This window comes from Copadichromis virginalis, linkage group LG23, assembly GCF_057382275.1.
Source record: "Copadichromis virginalis isolate Kocher_CV1m ecotype Utaka linkage group LG23, C_Virginalis_male_GT1.1, whole genome shotgun sequence".
NCBI classification, from domain to species: domain Eukaryota; kingdom Metazoa; phylum Chordata; class Actinopteri; order Cichliformes; family Cichlidae; genus Copadichromis; species Copadichromis virginalis.
In genome coordinates, this window is record NC_140639.1 from 32,881,856 (window position 1) to 32,892,526 (window position 10,671).

Consider the following 10,671-nt stretch of genomic DNA (forward strand, 5'->3'; position numbering starts at 1 on the left):
AACCCAAATTATAGCTCTCAGTATGTTTAAGTACATATTTAGGGAAATTACAGTTCAAAACTAGTAGAGAACATCAGGCTAAATAAATGAAATTCATTTTGGTTCTTTCGGTTTTCTGGCATAAATTGTCAGCAAACAGTTGTTCCAGTGTACATTGTAAGATCCTGACCTGGATGAACAGTTAAAAACATTGGATGGTTGGGGAATCAATATCATTGTTCTAGTAAAGAATGGCTAAAAAGCATTAAAGTCAGCATTTTGGAATAGTCAAGACCCTTAAGGGAAAGGTTTACAGTCTTTGTCCGCTTCCACAATGGCAATCATTTTCTTTAATTGGCATAGAGACAAATATCTGAAATTTCACTGGTATATAGCCAGAAATGCTTCCTCATTAATGATTGAGACTGAAAGGTAAGATAAACAAACATGGCATAACAATTAAAATGATGACTTTTTGTTAGGATTTCAAAATGTCTCTTTCTACACATATGTAGCATTTAAATGGGCTAATACAAAAATGATTAGTTTAGTTCAACTGTAGCAGACATATAGGATGCAAGTTACAGCAAAATGATGGCTTCTAAGGACATTTTCTTTTCAGTTATCTGCAAAACTGCATTTGATTTAATATGTTTTTGAATATTATACATTTTTATCTCCAGGGTTAAGGAATTTTTCCTTCAATTTTGACACCTAAAGTGTGTTCAGAGAAATGCAAAATGAGGAGACTGAAAAAGTTCATATCAGACAACATGTCACAAAGCAGGGCGTGGACTAGGCCAGCCTTACACTCGCAGAAAGGAAAACTGAAATTTAGAATAAGAGATTGAGCTGCTGCCGAACACATGGGCCCATCGTGGCATATGATAACTTTGCCCTTTACTGTACATCGATTTATTTATCAGCCTGATGTCATTGAAGATCAAGGAGCAATGTGCCAAGTCACATAAAACAATGGGAGACATTTTAATATGGAAATTGAAATGGAGGTTAAAGGGATGAAGAAGAAAGCAGGTACTTTACCAAAGCACATTTAACTGCGTGTTGTAACCTTGTGTGTGTGTGTGCCAGATGTCATCATTCTCACCGTATTGATGTTTGACCACATTCATCAGTAGTGGCTGACATGACTCTCAAAGGGAGGGAGGGTTCCTTTTCTCAACTTTTATCCTCTTCCTCTCCCTCTTGTTGACTTTCTGTTTTCAGTTATTGTCTCCTGAGTTTTTTACCCTGACAGATTTTTTTTCCTTCTTTATCCTTGTTATTCCCAAGTGTGTGTGTGTGCCAGCCAAAGCTGAAAAGAAATGGTTCTCAGTTGCAGCATAATGTGTTTCTGTGCATTTCTAATACTATAACTCCACCCCAACCAATGTTCCCTCTAATTTTTCACAAAACTTTCTTTTTTTATTTATTTTGCTCTGACTTACATTATGAGTATGAGTCTGTGGTCTGGGAGAGAGTCCCATAACTCTCTGTCTGCAAAATACAGTATATAATGACCAATGTTGGGCAATTAATTATATAGTTAGTTCTTCAAAAAAGTAGCTGAGTTATGCAAACAACAAAGTTTTTGCAGCTGTTTACCTAAAAATGCAGCCAAGACGATTTTTAAAATAAACATTTAAAAAATCAGCTGTTCTGCATCAAATTTGATGCCACACAAATTATTTGTGCCACTCCAAAAAATAATTTCTGTCCACTATGAGATAAAGGAGAACATCACAAGCCTGATACCTACAGGCCTGACAACAGTGCGCACAGCTTAGAGGGAACATTGACCTCAACTGACCCCAAAATAATCTTAACCTTGAATATACTTATTATCTGCTACTAATATTACCAGTAATATTATGAAGATATTATCAAATGTGAAATATGCCCATATGAAATATCAAGAATAAGCAAAATAAAGTTATTTTTCATTTGAAAACAAATAGCTTAATGGCATTTTAACAAGCAGAAAAGGGAAGCAGGTTGGACTCGAATCCAGGCACCATGAGTTAAAGTGGTGCCAATAAATTTTATGTGTTAAATAGTGTATTATAGCATGTGACAATTAAAAGCCACACTTTCAATCAGCATCATTTTACCTGAATTCTTGAATCTTTCCCTTCCTAATTATGCCTTTCTGTCTATTGTCTTTCACCTTCCTCTTTCTTCCTCAATCTCTTGTTGGGACTGCTATCCCTCCTCCTGCACTTATTCCCTGCTTATGCTAGCAGCAGCAGCAGCACACTGTGACTTTGAAGGCTTGTTATTAATTTTTGCCGGTACTACTGTTGACGCTCCCGCAGCAGCCCCAACAGCAAACATGTTCTTTAATTTGACACATTTTTTTAAAGTTGTTTTTTTCTTTTTCTCTCTTAGATTTTTAGTTAAACCTTTTCCCTGTTTTTCCCACACTAAACTCTGTTGTACAAGGTGCATGAGCGCATCTTGTGCAAACGACTGGTGGGCCAGGTTACCAGTCCAGCCTTTCCCAGCAAGTAATAGCAGATGGCTACCCTTCACTGAACCTTCATCTGCTTCATGTTTTTTCCTGCTAAAAGTGAGTTCTTCCTTCCCACTGTCACCTAGCGTCACTAGGGACTTGAGGATATTGAAAAAAAAATATCACTTTGAACTCAACCATTTCAGCACCACAGGCAATGCCAACCCCAAAAACATAACACTGTGCAGACATGTATTGGTATTCTGGTTACGATAGATTTACAATTTTGTGCAAATGATGGCAAATGTGCAGGGCATTTTTTGCATCTTAATACTATTTTTATAATAAAATTATTGTATTGTTTTAAATTATTTTTATGCTGATTGACACCTTACACCAAATATAAATACAAACAAAATATACATTAACAGTTTAGATGGAAGTAAATTTAAATTCTTATCTTTAAAATGGAAAATATAGCTTTAATAATCATTTTAATAATAATAATTAAAAAAAATCTCTCAATCCTGAGACCTAGTGCACTTCAAATAGTTTTTAACCCACTTTAGCTTACTGAAAGCTCTCAGAACCTAGAACAGTGACTGGCAGTGTACAAAATGTATGCAGTGATGTACACTTCTGCAAAAATGATTTGTTTATGTGGGATATGTTCATAATATATTATTACAAAATAACGTGTGGAATGAAAATAAACGTTACCAGGAGCTTCCTGCAACTAGACACATTTTTGAAATAAAAGAAATCACCAGCTTCTTCCTAGATCTGCAGGGGAATTCAGTGTGAGGAGTGAGGGACTACATGGAGATGAGAGTGGGACAGCTAATCTCTTTGGCCTGGAAGCAGGTTTACAGGTACAGAAAAAATTGATTAAGCAGAAATATGTATAAAGGCTCTGCAGTCACTGATCAAATGTTAATGACACACAAACACATTATTTTCTGTTAGGAATGAAGTTAGCTGACTAATACTAGAAAAGTCAGGCAGTTTATTTAATGTTCACCTTTCCAGAATGAGACCCATCACATTTTGAAAAAAATTGTGTCATAATAAATTGTGTGCTTTGTCCTTTCTCTGCTTTGCTTTCTTTTCTTTTTTGGAACCTGAACTTTACTTTTAATGAATACATACTGCTGTCTCTTTCCTACAGGTTCTGATGTATAGCGCCAAGTGGAAGCTGACACCTGGACCAAACCATATCATAGCTTGCTTGCTATTGTGTGATAGATGCTGCTTTTCTTTCTCATATTCTAGGGTCTTTACTTTGAAATCTAGAGATTATTGTCATCGTGAATATGTGCTAAATAGGAAATGAAACTGAACTTAAACTGAATACCATGACAACTAGTGATTTGCTTCGAAGAATGAATGAAACTGTATAAAAATAAAGGCCACCTTTTTTAATATTTCTAGATCAATGGCACAAAACATTGTCTTTTACATACATACATATGGTTAATATACATACATATTTACAGATGCTGTTGCTTTTCTTTCACTTGTTTTGCCAGCCAGAGTGTACACAGAACGTAACTGATAGAATTGTGAATTCTGTTTACACCTGAGGCAGTGTACGCTTTTTAAAAATAGTAAAAAAATAAAATAAAATATAAAAAACCTTCATCACCAAGGGCAGAATTTAATTAGATGGTATGTTGAGTTGTTTTCATATATTTTCAACACAACACAGTAAAATTTAAAGTGGATAATATATAATTCAATTAAAAATAGAGAGGGAATTTGCTCTTAATTTTTAAAATGTGGTGAAACACATTTACTTTGTACATTTTCACATTTCCATAACCTATTTTAGTGATTTAACAGCTTGTCACTCTTTATTCTCAGTATCATCACTTCTCTAGCAATTGCAATTTGCTTTCATGGGGAAATATTCATTAAATGTAAAATTACATTAGCAGCTTATTTGCAGCAAACCTTATGTCACAAGTTGACCTTCATTTAGTTTGAAAGACCTCTCTTTGGTAAGAATCACCATCATGGACAAAAGCTGGAGGATTTATAACCATCTGCACAATATGCTGTCATCAAATGCCTCCACATCCACCTTAGCGTTGCAAGTAAAAAGCTGATCTGAATAAGGAGCGGGACATCCTCAGCTATGCTCTGATCGAGCATCTGTCTAAATTGTTTATCAGCCTTATTTTCCCATTTCTCTGGGGGGAAGAAGAGCATATTCTGCAAAGGAAATTAATGGGAAAGGAACTTTTTACTGTGAACTGCATTTCCCTGTAAATGAAAAATGACAGTAATATGTTTTCATTCAATAATAGAAGAGAATTCAGTAATGCAGTTTAGTGTGAATTACTGGAAGAAGCACAAGTTGAAGTGAGTATTCAGTGTGTATATGTGTGCACGTGAGTTTGTGAGAGCAGTTGTCGATCAACACAGAAACTCTGGGTCTAAATAACACTCGCGTAAGCTAAACAGTGCTACAGACAGTGCTAAAATCATGACTGCGTCTGAGATTAATAAGTTAATTTCAGAGTAATAAGCCTACACCCCACACATTATGTTGTAAAATCACATGTGTGATCAACATTTAATCAAGGAAATCTAATAGTTTTCACACTTGAATAAGATCCTGCAGTGCACAAACTATTTGTCCATGAACTCTTTCTACTTTTAGATACTGCTGTAACAAAACACATTTAGTTCTTCTTTTAAATTTTGACTGTAGGAAACAATGTTCCCTCTAATTTTTCATGTGTCTGAGTGAACACACAAACTCCCTGAGCGGTCCCTTGGACCACCGTGAGCAACAGCAGATGTGTGCACTGTGGTCACGGCAGCATCGAATCCATCCAAGTTACATGGTTTACTAAAATAATCAAATTACAGCATTTACATTTATGTTAGACTACTTTTAATTAACTGCTTTAGCCCACTTACGATGAAAATTTCAAAAAGAATCTTGTTGACCTGTGTAGTATGTTAACATTTTGTAAAAATAAAAAAATAAAAATAACTTGAACTCTAATTTTGAAAACAAAACTTTCCTTCTTCTTTTTTTTTCTTTTTTTTAAATAAAGCTCTGACTTGTATTATGAGTATGAGTCTGTGGTCTGGGAGAGAGTCCCGTAACTCTCTGTCTGCAAAATACAGCATATAATGACCAATGTTGGGCAATTAATTATATAGTTACTTCTTCAAAAAAGTAACTGAGTTATGCAAACAACAAAGTTTTTTGCAGCTGTTTACCTAAAAATGCAGCCAGGGCGTTTTTTTAAATAAACATTTCAAACTGTTTACAGAACAATCAGCTGTTCTGCATCAAATTTGATGAGTAAATATAAGCAACGATAATATTCAGGAAGAAAACCAAACATTGCAGATATTTTTATCATAACTCTGGTTTTACGTGGCCTATCAACACAATTTAAAAACTGGTATAAAGTCCACACTTTTTCCGTCAATTGTTCCGTCTGTCCTGCTCACATCTCCAATAGTTGTACACGTTGTCATTAACGTGGCTTCACTCCACATCAGCCACGCCGCTTCGCTAGCTAAAACACTGGTGTCAGCACATAAGGACGCTTTCATAGCCTGTCAACGACGTTGATTAGCTGCGTATATACGAATGTGGATTGCATTATTGGCTGGACTATGGGATAAGGTGGCATCGTTCTAATCCCATATGGGAGCAGCCAGTCACTTACCGACTAACACTAACACTGCAAAAAAGAATTGTTAAAGTATTAATTTTAATTTCAATTCAGGTTAGATTTTTTTTCTGTGCACAACGCAGATTTTCTGTGTGCAGAGACCGTGCCAGCAGTGCGTACGTGCACAGCTTAGAGGGAACATTGGTAGAAAAATCAACCGGTCGTGGCAGGTGGCTGCTGAAGGTTTCTTCCTGTTAAAAGGGAGGTTTTCCTTCCCAGTTTTTCTTTTGCAAAGGGCTTGCTGAAAAGGAATCATTTGTTATTGGGGTTTTCTCTGTATTATTTTAGAGTATTTACTAGGGCTGCGTATTGATTTCTGGCAGTTCCCGTCTGACCTCTGCCATTTACAAGAGCTACTTGTAAATGGCATAGCTCATGTCATAGCTTCTTTTTTTTAATAAACATTTTATGCATACCCTAGAGATGATTGTGTGCGAAAATCCCAATAGATCAGCAGTTTTTGAAATACTCAGGTCAGACTGTCTGGCACCAACAGCCATGCTATGGCACATGTCAATTAATTCACCTTTCTTCCCTAATCTGATACTTGGAGTGAACTTCAGCAGATTGTCTTGACCATGTCTACATGCTGCCATGTGATTGGATGATTTGCTTATTATTATTAATAATAATAACAACAACAATGATTATTATTCATTACATTTACTATAGGAAAAAAGGCAGGTTTTACTTAGGTATGTAGGGCTGCAAATATCGCAGAAGCCAAGTCAAATTGTGAGCTCAGGATATTTCACAGGATCATAAAAGATGGAGGTGTTTAAAAATGTTAAATGATTATGGTCAGTGTAATAGCTTTGATCTTCCAAAATAAGAACTATATGGTGACCCAGAGAACTTAACAGTTCTCACAGTTTGCATGGAAGATGCTGACTTGTCTGCAAAGGCTCACTCACTACTATGAAACTACACCTGTGAAACTTGAAAATGAAAATGAAATATGATCTCTGGCTCTCTTTCACAGTGTGACTTTAGTCCTTTCTTCCTTTAACCCTTGTGTGGTGTTCGTATTTTTGTTACTCAGCCAGTGTTCATGGGTCTGGTGGACCCGCTAGAGTTTTGGCTTTCCAAATTAACACTATCAAACAATTTTATGTTAAATTACTCAACAGATGTTGACTTCATCCCAATTACAAGCCATATGAACAGCAAACATGGTTAATTTTTTCCCTTTACCTTTATTAGATCACATTTATGAATTAATGTGCTTCTCGTTTTTCTTTTATATAAAATGTTATAAAAAAAATCAGTTATAATCAAGTGGAGTGAGTGGAAAGACACAACACATTTACACGTGAAGCAATGTGTTTCACAACTAAATGGGATCAGCTGCTCATCAATGGTGACATTAGGCCCAGGGTTGTAAAACAGGGGAGGTGGTGCACACACTTATCCCACACTGTCCTGATGGCAGCTAGCTTGTCTCTCTGCCGTCGAGCTGGTCTGTCGTCTCGGTTATCAAAACGGATAATCCTGGAAATTTTGTTGAAGTTTTCCAGAAACATTGATGCATGGAAAGGTTCTTGCCGGTTTCTGCATCCCACAGGCATTCTGTGGATTCCCCTTTGGACCTGAAGACTCCAGCAAGGATAAGAACCCCAAAGTAGGCCTTTGGGGTTCTTAGATGGATTTGGTCCATCTCCTTCCACCTCTCTCCAAAAACACACCTTCCTTCTAGATTACTGCAATCCAGAATAATTTTCTGGATGGAATCTGGGATGAAAAGCTCAAATGAAGACTTAATGTCCTGCACATGAGTAACTGTCAGCCGTGTTGGCCCTGGCTTATCACAGTAGCAGCTCTGCAGGGTGGCTCATTTCTTGGGCAAGAAGACCATTCAATTTCACCAGTTATTGACATCCATATTTCTTCACTTGCTGTCTGGTGGGCTTGTTCTGGTCCTGGAGCTGGCTGCAGATGGGGTACTCGTCTTCGTTTTGTTACTAAATGGTGCTCAACCTCATCCTCTTCTTCAAAGTCACTGTCAGACTCAGAAATGTGAAATATTCTGAAACCTCTTTGTCAACATCATCATCAGAAGCTCCTCTCTCTTCCAAAATCAATTGAATGGCCCTCGCAGCAGATAATCTTTTGCCATCTTGATCAGTTGTGATAAAGAACCACACTGGCAAAGTCTTATTTATAGTATTATGCCCCTAATTTGCAGGTGGGACAGGGTATGAGAAAATAAAATTTGGATCCCTAAAGAAAGAGGGTAAAATGTGTGGGAATGTAAGAGCAGACGTGTTGATAGTTGAATTTTCAACAATGTTGCAACTTTGTGCGGGAGCAGGACGGGAAGAAAACACTATCAGCAGCACCAGAAAGGAGGAAGACAGAGTGTGGGAACACAGGACCTACACTTTCAACACTTTTATTAGACCTGGGTCCAGTGGACCCGAACACCTTGTATGTAATGTAAATGCGTGGGGGGAGGTACAGTATGAGGTCATTGAAAATTAGTTCGGATTTATGTTCTTCACAGAAAATAAGCCAAAGCCAATGAATTTCAGGTTGAAAAAATAATTGTTTAATTTTTCTTTTGAAAAAAACTGAAAACGGGTCTCACAGACCCGAACACCATACAAGGGTTAAAAACTGAGTTTTTCCTTCTCACTATCACCAAGTGCTTGACCAGAACACAAGGGGCTGTTTGATTGTTGTTTTCTCTCTATTATTGTAAGGTATTTGTCTTACACTATGAAGCATCTTAAGGTGACTATTGTTGTGATTTGGTGCTATCCTAAGAACATATTTAACACACATAAACGGCCACCATGGCATCCAGGTAGATATCAAATCCTTCACTGATTGTTGTACAGTGAATTTTTTAGCTAACTATTTTAGCCACTTCATTTAAAACTTGCTCAGTAAACCATAAGATGACCAATCATAGCTGTAGCCATCTGTTTTCTTTTTAATTTGTTTTGTTTTGCTCCAATACTAGCTAGTTATGACCAGTGTTGGGACTAACGCGTTATTAAGTAACGCGTTACAGTAACTACGTTATTATTGTGGTAACGAGCACGGTAAGTAGTTATTATGCCAAAACCGGGAACGCGTTACTCGTTACTGGGATTTAGATAGGCTCGTTATCCGTTACTTCGTGTGGTGGCTATCGCGGAGCTTCCACAGATTCAATAACATTAGCAAGTGGTGGAGGCCAGCAGGTGGATGAAGGAAAAGGGAGGCAAGAGGAGAGACCCGAAGCGGCCGTTCCCATATGGAAAAGAAATAGTAAAAACTTATATGTGATTACTCATGAAAGTGGCCACTTTCATGAGTAAATCATATAAGGGTTACATGATTTACTCATGAAAGTGGCCACTTTCGCATTACTTTCATACATTGTTTTAGTAAGTATCCAAAACATACAAGTTTCATTATATAATTTTTCAAGGGATCTTATATCTGTTTTCACTCTTATATGCTTTTCATACAAGTTTCACACAAGACAGATACAAACTTTATAAGATTTATATATATCTTTTCCATATGGGCTGGTCCGAGAGTGTCAGGTGAACTGAACTTCAGGTAGGAAATTATGACCTGCAGTCTCTCTGGGTCAGATATGAACCAAGTTTAGGTGGAGTTTATTTTCGTTATGCTGACTTTTTCGTACTGCGTGCTAGCTAGCATGACAGGGTTTCTATACAGCTGGGTGGGTGCTATGTTACTGATGTTGAACTTAATTTTGTTCATAAGGTTAATTATTAGAGTTGCCATCCGTCCCGTAAAAAACGGAATCATCTCGTATTCAGAGAAAATATTGCGCATTTCGTATTGAGGTGAAAAGGAACAGTTTGTCCCGGACTTCAGCTACAATGAAAAAGACACAAAGCTGGAGTTATTCTGTGTTTACGCTGCACAGCTGCCTCTTCTTCTCTCATCCTCTCACCCTCCCTCTCCTGTTGCTACTTCAATCATGAAACTAATCAATGATCAGCTGATCGGCTTTTCTCTCTTGTTTGTTTATCGCCCACTTTGCGCCAGAAAGAGGAAACCAACGGATGTCGCGGTAAAAAACAGCAGCACTTTTAAGCTTGATCAGCTGTTGTTAGAATTTATTTAATATTAATTTCTAATATCAGCTGATGTTTGCTGGAGCCACAGCTGTAAACCTGCTGGTCATGATGTCGGTTTGGTTATGTGATGAGAGGGAAACATGAAGATGAAACCAGGAGATGTCCTTACTGAATCATCAGAGCTGTGATGGAGAAACAGGTTTACCTTTTAGGTGATATGAATGAGTTATGAGGAAGTTATGAACTGTTTCTGAGAGACAAATAACACCAGGATCCTTTTCTAAGTAGCTGACAGCTGGTAACTATGCAGGGGCGGGTCTAGCAAAGTGTTGCCAGGGGTCCATGTAGGGCATTAAAAGGGAAAGGGGGGCACAAGGAAATACTTTCTTATACTCATTTAAAATGTCTCACTTTTAAAAAAAATAATTATCTGAGTCTTGCAACAAACAATTGATAGATTGATACATATATACCATCCGAACAGTATACATCACTG